The 17202-nt window shown below is 52.7% G+C and overlaps 1 protein-coding gene across 12 annotated transcripts in view; it reads left to right on the forward strand.

Annotated features, from left to right (window-relative positions):
- Positions 1-17202, forward strand: part of LOC144128648 (uncharacterized) — a 714737-nt gene that overhangs the window by 478293 nt on the left and 219242 nt on the right. The gene's annotated exons all lie outside the window — the stretch shown is intronic.

Genomic DNA, 17202 nt, shown 5'->3' on the forward strand with positions numbered 1-17202 from the left:
AATTGTTTCTTCGGCCAGGGCGTCCGATATGTAAACACGAGGACATTGAGGCCGGCATTCATCACCTACTGTGGGACTGCCCAGCTTTCAAGCCTACAAGGATCCGGCACCTGATGGTAGCAGGTCTTTCACCAAGCAACCCTGCTTCATTCATTGCCTGGACGCGGGGAGCGTACCATCGTTCTTTACTGGACTTCATCAAATCAGCTAACCCTTTTCCACTCATTTAATCTCTACTACATCATTCATCACACCTTCACCCATCATTGATGCCCTGGAGAATAAATTTTGCTAAAAAAAATAACCAGCATCGCCTGAATATCGCGCCGTGTGTTGCGGGCTAAACAGCCGTGCCGTCCAAGCTGCACGGCCTGAGGCAGAAACTCTGCTTACAGGCCATTTTCGTTCGGGACTGGGGGAGTGCTCGTAAAAACACGCAGGGCTGGAGACAAACGCTAAAGTCGGAAGATGACAGCACGGGCAAGAACGGGAGGTTCGAGATGCCACCCGATATCGTGGCGTCCTGTCCGCTGCTTCGTTGGCATAGCGATGCGTCGCCGTCATTCGGAGACGTTTCGCTCTGACCGAGCTTCGGTAGTATATCCGCTTTCTCCGGCGTATACCGCCCGCGCCTTGGGGACTTGCTGTGTTATCTTCCTGTGGTGTCCAGAGCAGGCGACTTGTTTCAGGACTGAGCGGAGACCACTCCTCCTTTCAAAACCCCAGACACCCTCCGCTACCCTCCTCTAACTACGTCGCCGTCCGTGGCCCGATGCTCGTCTCATCGCGCCTTGCAAACACTTGCGAACTGAGCGGGACTGGCGGATGTGCAAGAGAACGAAAGCAGAACTGCAGGGTAAGTAACCGCGTGAAAGCAAAGAGCGTGCTCACTTACGAGGGGTAAGTGCAGCACCGAACACGTCGCGAAGAAAAGGCGGCGAGGGGGAAAAGCGGGGAGGGGGTGGGGGGCGAATCGTTTGAAACTGGAGCCCTGCCGGCAACTTTAGCTGGGACGAAAGTAAGAATGGCGACGAAAATTAAGCCGCTCGTCCGGCGTAAGTCGAACCCGCGCTGCTTGCGATAGAGGAAGAGCGTGGGGCTGGAGAGGAGGTAGGCCGCGTGTTCGAGAGAAAGGGGAGGACGTCTGCGCGGACCAGTGGGAGAAAGGAAAGACGTCGGGCGCGTTGTGACGGTTGTGCGTTGGAGGGGAGGAGGGGCAGATGAAAAAGAAAGAAGCCGTCTGTCGTCTGGACAATGTCGTTCCAATTTTTTTTCTTCTGCTCCTCTTTCACTATTCGCGCATGCTCCGCCGGCGGCAGCGTCGTAGTCGTCTTCGAAGAAAAAGATAGTCCATGGCGGCGGGAATGAAGAGAAACGCATTGCGGCGCCGTCGAGCTGCTGTTCGAAGAACAAAAACATAGGACGCTTCTTTTCTCTTGGCTCGTCCTCACTCCCATCGCGTTCATAGTTTCGCCCTTTCTCGATATTTGCGTGTAGTGTTTTCTTTTCCATTTTTCTCCCTCAGCGCTTCCCCTTAACGTTCTCCCGCCTTCTCTTTCCGTGGTCGTTGCGACACCGCGCAGTTCGGTTCCCAGCCCCGTCTCCTCTAGGGTCCTTCTGAGAGCCAGACACACCAGCTTGCGGTGGCGAGGCGTTTCGTTCTCTCTCTTTCCCTCCTTCCCTTTCCCACCCAGCCGTCGTTACTTTCTTGACTTCGAAGCGAAAGCCGCGGCCGTCAACGTCTGCGCGCGTATTAGCGGCTGTATCCACTTGAGCCGACGAGCGAGACGAGCTGGTGGCGGTCGGCCGTAAAACTTGCGAGAGGCCCGCGGCTCAGGCTCCGCTCGGAGGCTTAGGCCGGAGTCCTTTTCGGTCTCTTTCGCGCCTCCCCGACTCTGCCTCCTGCGAGGAAGGGAACAAAGACGTCGGTGCGAGAGCCGGCAGCTGCGCGGGTAAATTGGTTCCTATCGTAAAAAGAGAGGAAACGCGGACCAGAGGCCGCGAGACCCGGAGCCGGCCTTCTGGGCGTTCGCTGCTTCGGGGAATGTGCGAGCTAAGGGTAAGGGCACGAGAAGTTATAAAGGCGCCGGGAATGGGGGTAAGGGGCACGTGTTAGGGTGGGCAGTTTTATTTCCTTTGCTTCCATCGAAACACTTCGCTCATGGCGGGAGCTCGCAGAATCGCCTCTACTGCGTGTTCTGCAGCGTCTTCTACCGCATTCTTTGCAGGCAGCCTTAAACAAGGCACACATCATTCTAGTTCTTTAATAGCTTTGATTAATGAACCCGGAGTATAGGGCCGTGACACGTACTTTTTCATGCGATGTATCCCAGATCGCGAAGCGCGAAGAATACCGTGGCATGAATAAGTCATTACGTGGCCGTTTATAGGTGGGTAACCGTAAGGAGGTGTGTACCAATCCGGGATTCCGTCTTTATTTTTCGAAATATGCATTGCGTAGAGTTTTCGGTACAGTGAGCCGAAAACGTTACGCGCAACTTGTCATTCGCACTTTCATCACCCATCAACTGAGTCATGACCCGCTTTCGGGAGCACCTTCTGACATAGGCATTTTCACTTCGCTACCTCCTCAACCACCGCCGATGCCTCCTGTGTACGCAGCGTTTGTGTAGGTTCTCCTATTGCCATCGAGGTTCATCGTCCGCACGTGTCTTCGTGGCCGGCGGCTTGGGATGCCCGTGTACGCACACAGCTAGGCGGCTACTGGTGACAAATGAAGATTGGCAAAGGGGAAGCGGCAGAGATAATGACATCAGTTGGGTGTGCACAGATTGGCGCTCCGATACGGGTTCCTGTGCCTGCCATACAGGCGGCGTAATGGCGCGGTCATGATGCTGCAGTGCGCACCGTACAGAGTAATAATATACGAGTACGCTACTAACGCGAAGGCGGCCCTGTGCGTTCGCCCTATCACGTCTTGGGTTCATGATGTCTTTCTCAAACAGCCGTGTGTCTCTGTTATAAGTGTCGGAGTATTGGCTCCCACGATAGCGCGCAGGGCTGCGCTTGCTACCATCGGCAGCTAATTCAAGCGGAAAACACAATGGGAAGTGCGTTGCTCGGCGGGCTCCCTATTTACCGAGCGAGTCTCGTAATGACTGAGGAGGAACTCCAGTTGTGCGATAAGCGCGTCAATAAGGAAAGGGCAAGTATAGACAGGACCAAAAAGCGCGGTCGTGACCGGCTCCTCTCTGCTGCGTATACGGTCGGGGCTGTACACGCTGCAATTGTTGGGCATGCATTATGTATGATGCTGTACACTTGGAGACCCGGGGCGCGCGCGCGCCTTTTCTGCCCAGTATGTGAGACGGCGCAGCGTGTCTTCATTAATGAATGCGGCGTGCCGCCGCTGCTGGTCTGTGCGTCGCCTGCTTTTTTTTTTTTTTTTGCCGACGCCGGTATGGCGCAGTTTTGTGTTCCGCACGGTGAAAATATGCCGCATTTCCTTGCTAAGTTCGGTCGGCGGTTGATTACAAATTATTTCCGCTCTTCGCATCAATATCAGTTAAAAATAAGAGAAAACAAGCAACGGGGTAAGCAGTATACATGTTTACTGGTTACCCCCTTGCTTGTTTACTTTTATTGTTAACTGTTCTTGATGCGGAAATCGGTGAGTGCCCGCAATCAGTGCAGATGAGCCATTGGGGAAATGGGAAGTTCCGCAAGTGCACTTTCCCGCATAATAATGTTGCCCAAGACAAGATGGCCGACCATGAGTTTTCAGCTGAAACGAAGCAAGAAGGACTACTTTTTTGTTTGATTCTTTCAAAATACGTTGCATAAGTTCTATGCCACCGTTAGCGCCTTTCCTGTACAACCCTAAATGTTTTTTTTTTATAGCCATGTTGTCTTTTGAAATGCTGCTGTGTGGGAAAGCACACTTCCGGAATTTTGCGTATCCTCTTGTGCCGGATGAAACTTCGGATTTCCAAACCAGTCTCAGAGCCAAAAAAAAAAAAAAAGCCCTGAGAGAAGTCACAGAGATGGTCATCGCGCTACCGTTCTTTTTTTTCGTCCGTCCATTTTTCAATTCCCACTACATTCGTTCCATCCACATATTTACTGCGGCCTTACTAAAATTTGTGGTTGACCTGCGCTTAAGTTGTTTTCTAGTACACAGTTTATAATAACCTGAACCAAATGGGAACTGCAAGGCGAGAGGCTACCGCCAGTAGCACGAACAATAGCAGGCTGTAGCCTGCTCTGCATTGCGCGCTTTGTATAATGACAGTGACGTCGGCCTTTCAAGGTCTAGCGTCAGGTGCTGAGACGTGCGAGCAAAGTCTAAATCTCACCCTCGCTTATGTTCACACTTAAGAGCTATGCTGTATACATACTTCTCAACCGCTGGACGAATAAAGCCTTTCACAGCAGTCGTCTTGCCCTATCCATCTCCGCGAACATTTGAAGCAAGAAGGCCATTTACGTTAACGACTGGCACATTTTCCATTCGCTGGCCGCAACAGCCGCAGCCTCGCCTCCCGTGTGTTATACGGGTTCCCATTTACCTCGGCTGATTGATGCCGTTGACGTGCCTCAGAATAACGACTCTCGTTGTGCAAACACACGGTGTCCGCGGAGCTGTATAGCTGGGCCAGAAAGACGCCCTCGGGCAAAGCACGCAAGCCTGCGCCAGAGCTCCTGCCCACGCAGAATCGCCCTCGCGCGCGCTTTCGGCTTTTTTTTTTTTTCCCCACGTTTTTTTATTCGTTTCTCCATAGGCACGCGGTCAGCCGTGAGACGAACGCACACTCGGACGAGCGTTGTCGGCTTCAGGCGACGGTGTCGACACGCCGCAATAGCGATTGTCCTCCAGCATAAAGCCGCTTCGCGGCCTTGAAATAATTAGCCCCGAGGAGGTGCCTCGAATGGGGCAAAGGGAAAGACGGCGGTGAAAAAGAGTGAGGTTCGATTTCAAATCACGTACGAACATCGCCGCCGGCCGGTCGCCGCTCCGCGCTCGTGGACGTCGCGATGGCCTGCGTTTTTTGACCGTTGGGAGAGGGACAGAGAGGGGAAAAAAGAAAATAGATCACGCTAATGCTACGCTTCGATCCAAGTGATTAGCGGCCAGGACGCGAACAAATGCGGGTGGCGGCAGCAGCTGCTTGCTTGCTTGCTTGCTGCTGTGGTTCGCGGCCTTGCATTGTCTCGCGCCACTCTTATGGGCTGCGTGCCGCCTCATAGTGCGGTGAAGGACGCGCTTTCTTTTGTTTTGCCACCGAAAGGGCGTTCGCGCGCTTTATTGTGCGAGCCACGGCGGCTACTGGGAAGAAGAGGGCGGGGGGGTTGCCAAGCGCGTGTGCGCGCACCTCTGGCTTCTTTGCTTGGTGCGGTGGGCGTAAACGCCAAGTTCGATTAGTTTTTTTTTTCACGGTGCACGCAGTAACAGAATTGTGGGCACTCTGTAAGGAGGACGCGCTTGCGCTGGGGAGCTGCTGATCGCCGGAACGTAAAGGTCGGGAAGAAGCGACCGCTCCATCGCGGGTCTGTGTGGACGTCCTGCGTTCGGTCTCGCAATGTTTAGAGCGGTTTCTGATTGGTAAACAGGGCCGACTCTTCACGTCTACGAGTGTCATCGGGATGTGCGTAGTTGACGCTATACCGCACAGCCCTTGATTGCTCCTCTTTTGAAAGCGGCCGCGTTTTGTGGGGACGAAATCGCGAGGCGTATGCGCGATGATTAGATGCTGTGGTCAGATGCTGTCTTTAGCACGGGACCTGTCTTCAGAACACCCGCTTCCAAGCAGGCTGGGACGGTGCAGAAGGCAAGCCGTTCTGGCTAGAGTTTACTGTGCGGTTTGGCCCTTCATTGTGAGCTTGGGAGCTCAGCGCCTATAAGGAACGGGTCGCCGTGTTTAGATCCATGTAAAGGGGCGAGCAAAACTCTTCGGGGTGATAGATAACGGTAAAAATTTAAATTCATTTTTCGCAGATCGAACATGTACACTCTTACAATGAACGTGAACATCTGCATGAATGGAACACTGCAGCTGTCGCTTTTATTTTCCATGCTCTGGCTTCGAAAACAGCTTTTCCGATACACGCATCGTCCGCAAACTCCCCCTCGCGTGCCTAAACAAGCGTATTAAAAATGCTATTATATACTACCAACGTGTTACCGCACACACACAAAAACGCATGAGAAGCTGCTATAACAGCATTAGCGTTATAAACAAATCTAAAGCCGTATTGCCAGGAGCAGAGAGTTTGGTGAGGATCAGCTATTACCGTGACTTCCGCGATTAAATCCCCCGCAGCTTTCTCCTGCATTGTCGAGGGTCGGCCGACAGACCGAAGAGGCTCAACTTGGCAACAGTGTTTCGTAACACGGCCGTGAGGCCGTCTTAGCAGGAGGCGTGCATACGGCTACTACTGCTCGCCAGCGGCCTGGACGACGCCGAGCCTGTCTTTGACGTGGCATGGCCGAAATGCGGCCCGTTGTACACGCTCCTCTCTGGCTGAAAGGAAAGAAAAAAAAAACAGCTCTCGCCCCCTGTGCCGAGATTAGATAGAGCCAGCGCCTTTTGGGCCTGGCATCCGGTCTGGCGGTGACGCGGCACTGTGCCTCCGCGTCGATAAGCCTCCACAAAGACGGCGCGAAATACGAGATCGCCGCACACGCTGTATCAGCTCCGCTTGTGCACCTCACGTTGCGCAATGCATGCAGCTCGACTTGGTATATGGCTTCCGCAAGTATATAATTATCTGATTTTATTTGTCGTACCTAGAAGCTCTGACGCGTGCGACCTGCGCTAGCCAGCGAGGCGCACGTTGGTGTGCGTGTTGCCTATAGATCGATTATCATCGACTTGCGAAGCTGCGCAACTTCGATGGGTTGCACAACGAAATGAACCGGGACGGAATTGTGGCAGGCATCAGAGACCACTAGCTGTATGAAAGAACGCAGCTGGACGGAGAGCGTACGCTGGAAATGGTTGTTGTACTTAAGAGTGCGCACATCACAGTTGGGAAATCACCCAAACAAGAATATGTCACATAAGTTTCAACCGACACCAGTGCATCCGACGTGCAGGTCAGTACCCTTTTTACTCTGCCATCCGAACTGCCTGCTTAGTCACCCACGGGAGTTGCAGAAAAGCTTAAAGACGCAGGGGGGTTACGGGTACGGAAACTGTGCCCTAAGTTAGGAGGAACAGCGATGAACGTATTGGTCGCGTCAAAAGTGCCTGGAATCAAAGCATGTGCTGCGAGCGAGCATGCGCTTAGATCTGCTGTGACATTTTGCATCTGCTACGAAGCGGAGCCTATTCTGCTGTTAAGAGTGCTAGGTGGCAAGAGAAGAAGGATAACGAGGCTGTCGACTGCAGTGCTCGTGGGTGTAACTTTCCAGTAGAGGCAGCAGGCTGCTGTTCCTTTCTCGTGATTTTTTCCTCTTGAAACGTGTTCTCCTTCCGGATCAAACGAGCGACAGCTATGGCTGCGCTGCGCGCAATTACCCAGGCGCCTCCATGCGGTACCCCCCTCAAGCCTGCGCGAGATGACGAAATTGGAGCTTGCGGCGGGACTCCCGCTCGCTCTTCTGTTATCGCCTCCTCGTCGTCGTCAGTCGTGCAGTCACGATCAAGCTCCACCGCCGCCGCGGATTCGACTGCGCAACGAAATAGAAAAAAAAAATATGGCGCATTCGTCACAGCCGCTTTCCGTTGACAACTTGGAGTGATAGCCCGTCGTGCTATCGACTCGGGGGATTAGCCGCTCTCCATTGTGACAGTTCGCCGAACAGCAGTTACACCTACGCGGGATCTCGGGCGGCAGGGCTGTTTTGTGCGCGCTTGTATAAGCCGTTGTTTCGTGCGCGCTGTGTTTGTGTCCTTCGGGCTGCCTTCGAAGGTTGGGCATTAGTGAAAACGCATACATTGTATGCCTTCAAGCCGGTAGTCTTTTGTCGTTGTGATGCAGCGCGCGGGAACGCTCTCTATCTCTCTCCTTCCTCACCGTTCGATTGAGCTAAAGACTCCCTTCTTTCCTTGTCGTTCCGCCTTTTGTCCAGTGAAGGACAGGGGGCGCCACAGTCAGACTTTAACGTAATTCTTTATATATATATTCCTTCTTGCTATTCACTGTGCGTGGATGCGTAGTGTTCTCTTATGCGCTCGGTTGAGCGTATGCTCCTTTCAGTGAAAATGTGCTCGAGGCAAGAGGTGTACGACTGGCAAACGCGCCGTGAATGCCATTTGGCACATAAGGGCGCCATTTGATTTCCATATTAGGGAGGATTATCGGTCAGAGAATTAGCCTCGGCGCGCGACTTAGAGAACGGCAGCATTATTATTCTTGAGGCATTACTTTTTATGCCCACTGTTTCGCGGGTGCTGCTCAAGCAGAAACATCTGACAAGCCGCTGTGATTCCCAGTTACGTACATTTCTTGTCTGCTGGATGGTATATGAAATTTGCCCCACATATGCCGTCAAATAATGTGACTGTTACGTAGCTGGGTATAGTTATTGGAGTGAACGCAGCACTAAGGATGGGGTGCCTTGTACCGCCTATTTGAGCTCTTTTCATATTGTATTAATTTCGAAGCAGACCGCATACTTGAAGTATTCTGCACGCAAGTTTCGTATGTTGAAGGCAGCGTCCCGTGGACCTAATAGTCCCGCACTCGTTCAGTCATGCTATATACTCTGTTAAGCTGCGTTCGTTTCATAGCGCATTTGGCACTGTCTGTGCCCAGAAGAGCAAGGTTCCGGACTAGTTGGTAATGCATTTAAACTAAGAAATACGAAACTATGAAACACGGACACACAGCGCTCGTGTGTGTCGTTTCTTCGTGTGTCCGTGTTTCATAGCGCTGTTTCTTAGTTTGACTGTCTGTGTATTCTTACACACTGCTTCGTGCGAGGTGACGCATTTAAAAGCAGAATGTCGTTTGGCTCTTTCACTTGTATTTTCTTTCCCCCCTCTCAGTTTGTTTCTTACCTTCTCTGGTTGAAAGGAAATTCCGTGCTCTAGTGCTTCACGTTTAAAGACGGCAGTCATATAAAAAAAGAGCAGCTTAAATTAAAGACAGACGTCGCCGTGTCCAACAGGACGTGTAAAATGGCAATCTTTGCGACCACTAAGCTTATGCGCTGGGAGAGGGCATCAATATTGATTTTCATGCGGAGAATTCAGTTCCATTGCGTTCAGTTTCCACCGCGAGGCTAAGCGGAACAACTTGAGAAATCAAGAAGCTGGTAACGCTGTGTCCAGTTGACGTAGCGGGCGGCCACATAGACATAATAATATATGGGAGACACGACTGCAACTGTGATCTCAGTGGATGCTCGGGCCAGTTGGTTCGTGATGATGATCCCCATGCTCTCACAGGCTACGGCCGAAAAGACGCATGCTACACGGATCTTTATTTCCAACTATAGCTTCTTCTATACGCTTGATTCTGCGAACGCGCTATTCAGGAGCTCGCTGTCTGTGTGCCTCCCGTCTTGTTGCAGTCCCCCCCGTCCGTAGGCGCTTGAATCCCACATCAGCTCATAGCCGCGCCGGGCCAAGCACTGCGCGTGCTATTTCGGCAACGAGACATCGACGCCGTTCTCGGCTCCCGAAAACGCATCTTTGCGGCGGAATCGTCACAGGAATGCCTGGGGGGCGCAGCCGGGCAGCCCGCTGCTCGGCGCCTTCCGCATCCATCACCGGCCAAATGAGTCTCTCAACTCTTTGACGCCTCGCGGACCGCGGCGGCTTCATCCTCCTCCCGGAGGGGTAAAACAGCTGCAGCAGCCGTTGGCGTTGTTTTGTGTACGGCGTTGCTATTTGGCCCCCGTGCAGGAACGGGGGGATCGTATTTTCGGTCGCCCCGCATGTCGCTGGCGATCACGCACCTCCACTGCTGCGCGCTAAATGTTTCTTGGGTGCACTCGTCGTCGCAGCCTGAATTTCTGAAGTTCGGAGAGAAGCGGAACGGCTCTGTTCATTCCTGCAATCTCTCTCCTCGCCGCGCAGCTCAGGTGCCCACTCCGAGTGAGTGGTGGCTGCCCCTCAAGTTCGAGCGCACACCAGTGAGGACATCCAACGAGAAAGGCGTTGCATATCGATGACGAAGCCAAGCATCGTCACTATTGCTCGAAACAGGAAGGAGTAAAAAGGGAGCACACTTCGTTTTATAATAGGCTGTGCGCTAGGAGACAGCGTACTCCCTTTTTACTGCCGCATAGGCGTATTGGTCTTTAGAGTGTGTCAGTTAAGCGTGCTGCACCGTATAATAACCTTATTTAAGAGTACTTACAAAAGGCTGCTTGCTGAAGATCGAAGAAGAATGACAAAAAATTACAAAAACAGGTAAACAAAGGCAGTATGCGCAAATACGCGCACACCCACGCGGTGATACATTTAGAACAGTGTGGATTGCGCGCTGTAAATTAAAATGCGGAAAGAGACACATGGAGGGTCCGTTCCACTTCTACCCTGGGGACGACGGCAGTGGTGCAGCATGTCGCCTTGCTACGCTGGTCGCGCCGCCACAAACACATGGCTCGCCTGACGGACGGCATACTCCCGTGCTGTAGCTGTACGCCGCCTTCTACGCAATCCGCCCTTCGCGTCTGTGTGCGTGCGCGGCTAAACAAGAAAGGCTGGGCGGCGTCGGTGCCCGCTCTCAAAGGCCAGTCCTTGTTGGGCGCACACGCACCGCGGCTTGGGACGAGGTCTGGCGGGAGAACCAGCCGCTGCTTCTTCTCACTGCCCGCTGCTGCGGATCGTAAACGCAACCGTCCCTCTTGGCGGAAGACATCGGCGAGCGGATTTTCCTTCCATGTGGTGCTTCCCGCCGACTTTGCTCCGGCCTGGAGCCTTTGTCCGCCGTGTACGCGATGACTTTGCCCGCCTCTTTTGCGGTCTCATCGAACGAGGGAACGGGATGGCATGCGGGGCTGCAGTGGTGTATACGATGTTTTTGTTTCTTTTTCTTTTATCACGAAGGAGGGGAGTATATCTAGGCCGTGCGGCGGTTTTTTGAAAGAGGTGATAGGGCCTCACCGTGCGTACTCCATAACTCGCTTCTGTGCTGTTGTCAGTGATCCCCAAAGAGGTGGCATACCTATAACACGATTCTGAGAGATTCTGAGCCGCTCTAGCTCCTTCCAAATACTAAGTCGCTTTTGGCAGTAGCTGTACGTGCTCCTGAGGCCGCCTAGGGCTCTTACTGAGGCTAACCTATAACCAAGCAGGGTTCAGGCAGATGCATGCCCCTCTACGCGAGACACAGCAAAATTTGCAGATTGTACCATCATTATTTACCTTCAATAAAATTTCCTATAATTCTTAAAAGTTTTGATTCTGGGGAGTCTTTCTTTCTGACCAATTTAGACACCCACATGTGGGAATATTGGAAGTTGTGTTGCTCTGATAAGGCTCCCGTGTGACTCAAATACTGAGGCCTGGAGTCCGTGATATAGTTACAAAGGCCCCTGGGCTTACATTGCGACCTAGTTATGTTAGATTAATCAGAATGCGAGGTGCACAGAAGTAAGCTTTTTACGCTTCCACGCTTCCTTTTCTCGCGTATCACACTTCAGGCGAATCGTTTCGTCAGAACTTGACCGGCGTGCATGGCCGTTTATCGGTCCCAACGAGGACGTGACTAGCAGAACTTTTTAGAAGCTCTGCTAGCCAGGTTCCTCGGGAACCCTCCTCCGTCTTATCTAGCTATCTCAATTTCACAGTATGCTCTATCCTGAGCCTTGCGTTTTTTTTTTTTGTCAACTCAACCGGTTGGCCGTGTCCGTATAGAAGCGGTGCCCACTTCTTCCCTGTGGCCGGCTGCTCTCGGCTCCATCGTTTAGCGCTATCGGCTCACCCCCTCACACGCCGTGGTTTCTCTTCCCGACTACGTGCTCTGATGGAGCGGCCGAAAAATGCGCCTAAACACCGCTTCTGCTACCGCGCTATCAGCTCTGCTCCCCGATCGGCCGGCCGCCGTGTCAGGCGGGGCTGACGTATTACGGCAATTAGATTAATTATTTCTTGCTCCAGCGCGCCCGGACTCCGAGCGTAGCATTGTAAAGTACAAGTGACAAAACAAAGCGTGCCGATTTTGAAGATACGCATTTATTTCTCTCTTCTTTTTTCGCCGTGCATGCCAGCTAGAGTGGGGCTATTATTATTATGGACCCTGCTCTACGGTTTCTCGCTTTGCGAGGGACGTTTGGGGGGGGGGGGGGGGGGGGAGGTTAAAATGGATGCTATCCTTGCTGCTGGCTCGATCTTCTGTTTTGTCGTTGTTTTTACTCCCTCGTTGGGCGTTATCTTCGCAGAAGCTTGGAATGTACCAAGCATTCTACTTGTATTTTTACGATCTTCTTTTCAGGGCGTTTAGGTTTTAGTATGTTCGATGGAACACTTGGCAGCGCGCAGTTTGTCGCCAGTGTTCGACAATTTCGGAAACGTCCCCGCGAGCGAAGATACTGGCGCGAAGCGCCAACGTGCGGCTTGAGGTAGATTCCAGAATATAAAATCAGAACTTCACCAAAAACCAAACAAATCCGGCCGGCTAGCTTTCACATCACGTATGTGCATCCGAGAGAACGTGTGCGAAAAAGGAACTGTGGCTCTTCCCTCCACCCTTCGAGTGCATGCTGCTATAAATAACACCCCGCTCACGAATGTATTAACGACACGAAAGGAGATCGGAATGATTGTTTTACATACTACGGTGGGGTACAACTCAAGAACGAAGCGGCAAATAGCCAATGGCGTCGACCGACTGTCATGACGTCGTGCTTTAGCAGGGGCGGATTTACGAGGGATGGGGAGGCGACAGCGAGAAATTGTACATAGGAAAACCATGTTGAACCCAATTTCCTGGTAAAAAAGTTCTAGAAATACATCGTTGAAATAAGACTGCCTCCCCCTACAACCGACCCCTCCAAGAGCGACCCATTAATCCGCCCCTGTGATTAATCTCCTTGCACCAGCTATTGTGACACGGCGGGAGCATTCAGGTGCAAGGGAATTAACCACGGCTTAAGTGGATTAATAGCCACGCCATGACAACCGGTCGACACCATTGGCAGGAGGGCCTCCTTTGAGCGGCATTCGCCGCTCCTTTCTTGGGTTCATGACAACTACGCAGGTGCAGTACATGCGGTAACTGTTTGAACAAACGCGAGGAAGCTTAACTTCTAATCGGCTGAAACATTTCGCATTCAAATAGGATCGGCTCGGTACATTTGAGGGCTTTTGTGTAAGGATGAACGTTATCTCATTTTAATGCGCGCTTTGCTGGAATCAGTGACTGCAAAAGTCCAGTTGAAAGGACTTACGTCGGACATTTGTTTTCATCCTGATTGTTTGTGATGCAGCTCCGAACCAGAGAAGCGCTGCCTGCACGAAACTAGACGAACGCCGTTGCAATTTTTCCTCGAGCTAATTATGCGGGACTGCGTTGTGTGCCTTGCCAGTCTGCCTGCACAGTCGAGGTATTCTTTTAGTCGCGACGGCTGGTTTACGTTGCTGTAGTGGGGTTTGGCTTCCCAAAGCGAGTCAGGCAATGAGGGACGCAGTATAGAGGAGGACTGCGGATAATTTCGATCATCTGGAGTTATTAGCGTGTTCTGACATCGCACTGTACACGAACCTTTAGCACTTCGCCTCCATCGAAATGCCACCGCCGCTGCCGGAATCGAACCCGCGTCTTTCGGGTCAGCAGCCGAGCGCCATAACCACTGCAGTCGCGCATGCCGTGGCATATTTGTACGTTCTGTATGAGATAGCGTAATGAGTTTGCTATGTGTGACGTTAAATGGACCGACGATAACACGAAGCCATCCTCTACGGCGTGCTTCTTTGGCACGTACTACTTATTTACCGTAACCGCAGTGTGTACCCGGAAATCCTGGACAGTTGCCAGCTGCCACCATTGCTCAGTGGCGGCTCGGCGTAACTCCGCTGGAGCAGTTTTTTAATTCGAAACGTAACTTTTTTGGAGCTATATATCCGTATCGAAATTTATTTTCTGTCGTAGTGATTCGTGCTTGTTGTATGCGAAATGCAACTGGGTTTCAGGCATTCTTCATTGCTTCAGGTTCGAGGAGTGACCCAGTCTCATGAAGCGCAGTTTTTTTTTTTTTAGTTTTAGTTGCGATTTTTGGCTCAACATTACTATCAGCTTCGATAAAGGCAAATATTTGGTCCTGCAGCTAACGTTTTCCTAGGAGTGTGAGCACTGCAGGGATCGGGTGCGGCACGTTATGAATCCAGGGGCTGTTGTCCATAATTGTACACGGCTTTCCTAGCCGCGTGCGCAATTCGCGTTCAGCGTGGGTCCTCAGAGAATTTTTCTCGGCACTTTGGTGCAGTACCCTCCCAGTAAGGTTAGAAACCTGAGCTCTTGTCTCAGCACCGGCGTTCTACCGCCGCAGTAACACTTCTCTCCCTCTGAGCCGACCTGCACAGCGAATAATGTGATTTCGCTTATTTTCCGCATCGCGCAGCTGCCATGTCTATTCCGCTCCGACTGGTCCCAACTTGTTCAAAGATTGAGCTGTTGTGTCCGCGCATCTCCAGGAGAGGCCGCGTATGAAGCAAGCCTGTGTGAGTCCGCTACGTTGTGTCGCTGCATTCGACACCACTCGACGCGTCATTTTACGGCTGCCGCGAGACGTGCCTCAGGCGGCACCTCGTGTAGCACAGTGGGATGGATACACTATCAGCATTTCGTCAGCGGAGGAGAGCCTATTGGCAGGACATCGGCCTTCTCGAATCGGATCCGTCGTCATCGGCGGTGAGTGAAATGGGGAAAGGCAGTTGCCCTCTTCTCCGTTTCGCGCAGCTGAACCCTCCTCCGTCGCTCAGCCAGCGGCAGCGGGGCCGGCGTTAGGCTAAAAAGGAGCCGACCGGTGGAATTCGCCGGATCGTGCGCTGTTTGCTGCTCGCGTGCCGTCGTTCTTCTCAGAGCTCGCACATACTGTCCGAGCTGGGGAGGAGCTCCTCTTCCTCGTCTGCACTGCAGCCGCAGCGGCGTCGCGACGCATCGAGGTTTCGTCGCTGGAGCGCGACGACGAGTCTCCCGGCAACGTTCGCCCGTGTACACAGCGAAGCGTGCGCGGTGTCGGGCGGGGCAAAGAGGCATCGGACACGACGAAGCCGCGGCGGCGATGCACAGCGTTCGCGCTCGGGAGGCGAGGAAGCGAGACGACGACACGCATTCCAGGGGACCAAGCACATTGCGATTCTGGGAATCCCGGGCACTTCTTCGTCGCAGACCGAGCGGCGGCTTCTGGTTGACGCCGCGAGTAGAGAGAGAGGGCGTGGGGGCGACCGCTCGCTGCTGGCGCGCTGCTTCTTGTTTCGCCGGCATTTTGGGCTGATTTATGCCGCCGAGCGAGCACCGGCAGCGGCAGCAACACCGAGTAGGCCCTTATGCGTCGGGAGGGTGGCCGCCGCGAACAAGGGCGAGAAAACAGGCAGCGGCGCCCATATTATTCGTCGTCGCGCAGATGAGGCACCGGCGCGGTGCGCCGTGGCTTGTTCCCCCCTCCCTTCTTCCCTTCTCTAGGGTCGACGGCGCCGGTAACGCCTGCTTTTATCAATGCTCGCCCGTCGAAGGGTCGTCGTCGCCTTCGTCAGAACGCGGGGGAGCTCGCGCCTGGCTCGTCTTGGATGCCGCTTCCTCCTCTTCTGTCGCCGCTGTTTCTGCCCCCACCCTCCTCTTCGTGATGCATCATTCATATTGTGCTCGCCGCAGCAGCGTTGCGGTCGCGCGACCAGCCATGCGTCGCGTCGACACGTAGACGCGCGATATATGCTAATGGCGGTGTCGGCTGCCTCTCCGCCATCACAAGCGTCGTGGCCTCTTCGAGAGCCTTTGGTGCGCGCACATCGCGATGCTCATTTGGACGCGCGCACCATGACGCGGGACTTGAGCTTCTTTTCCTTTTTATTCCTGGCTTGCTTGCGACACCCCCTCCCCTCTACGCCCTTTATCCTCACTGCGCGTCGCCAAAAGGTGTCGTCATTTGATTTGTTGGGATTTTAGTTCGTGCCCGCGTTTTGTGCGCGCTCGTTTCCGCTCTTTCTCGTGTGGCGTTTGTTTGGTTCCTCTTTTTGCTCCGGACTTGTTTCCGCGCCAAGCATTTCGTGACCGCATAGGCGTTGGCGCGCGGAGGGAAATGTTTCGCCCGCGTTTTCCACATCTGAGCAAGGTTTGACCAAGGTTCGAGCATTCCTTTTTCTTGCTTTTCGTCGTCGCCTCATCGGCCGCGTACATATTTTAACGCGACGGACATTGGGAGAAGAAGCAGTGCGCGCTGGTCAGACTCAGGATTGGCATACAGGGTTGTAACGTCATAATGGTATCTGTGGTATTAAAATTGTGGCTGTGTGGTCGTAACATGACTGGAATGTCATTATGATATATACGTTTCTAAAATTACGCTGAAAAAAAAAGGAGGATGCTTAAGCTTCGCCTTAACAGCAGACGCGGTAGCGCCTTCTCGTTTATCTTTTTTCTTTTCTAGCGCATGTATATTTGGTTTTATTGTTTAATTACTTTAACATTCGTAAGCATGCCAAACACACGTTGCCAAGTCATACACATTACAGCGAGTTCTCTAGGTGTCCCTCTAACACGTTTGATGCAATGACCCTTCGTGGCCTATTCGTTGCTGCCCGTCTGGCACGCAGAGGGCCCGAGTTCGGATGCGATTGCCGGCGGATTTATATTAATGAATTACTTCTATATTCGGGAATACCCCTTTTAAAGGGTACCTCCCCCTGCTCCCCTGACCCAACAATGTCGTCTTCTGGGCCAATGCTCGGCGCCGACTTTGTTCATGCCAAAAGTGAGCCAGAGCTCCGCTGTAAAAAAAAGAAAGAAAAAGAATAGTAATAATAAGTTAAACTTGTTGGAGTGGGTACATAGAGGCGAAGTACTCGAGGAATGATAACTCCTATTCGGTGTTGAGTTTGAAAGATTAAAGAGGAGCGCGGTGAGTTCACGACTGAGTGCGCGAATTTGTTCGCTAATATCGAAAGAAAAAATTGGCAGTTGCTTAACTTGCTAACCCTGGAATTCAGAGAAAAGTAAGGACGCTTGCTAAGCGTCTCAGGCTCGTCCATTACAGCTCCGCTACACGCTCGCGACAGCCGTTGTATATATATACCCACACGACCGCGTGGCTATGACGTGGTATGTCACATGGTCTTACGACACCCCCAT

This window comes from Amblyomma americanum, chromosome 4 (genome assembly GCF_052857255.1).
Source record: "Amblyomma americanum isolate KBUSLIRL-KWMA chromosome 4, ASM5285725v1, whole genome shotgun sequence".
Taxonomy (NCBI): Eukaryota; Metazoa; Arthropoda; class Arachnida; order Ixodida; family Ixodidae; genus Amblyomma; species Amblyomma americanum.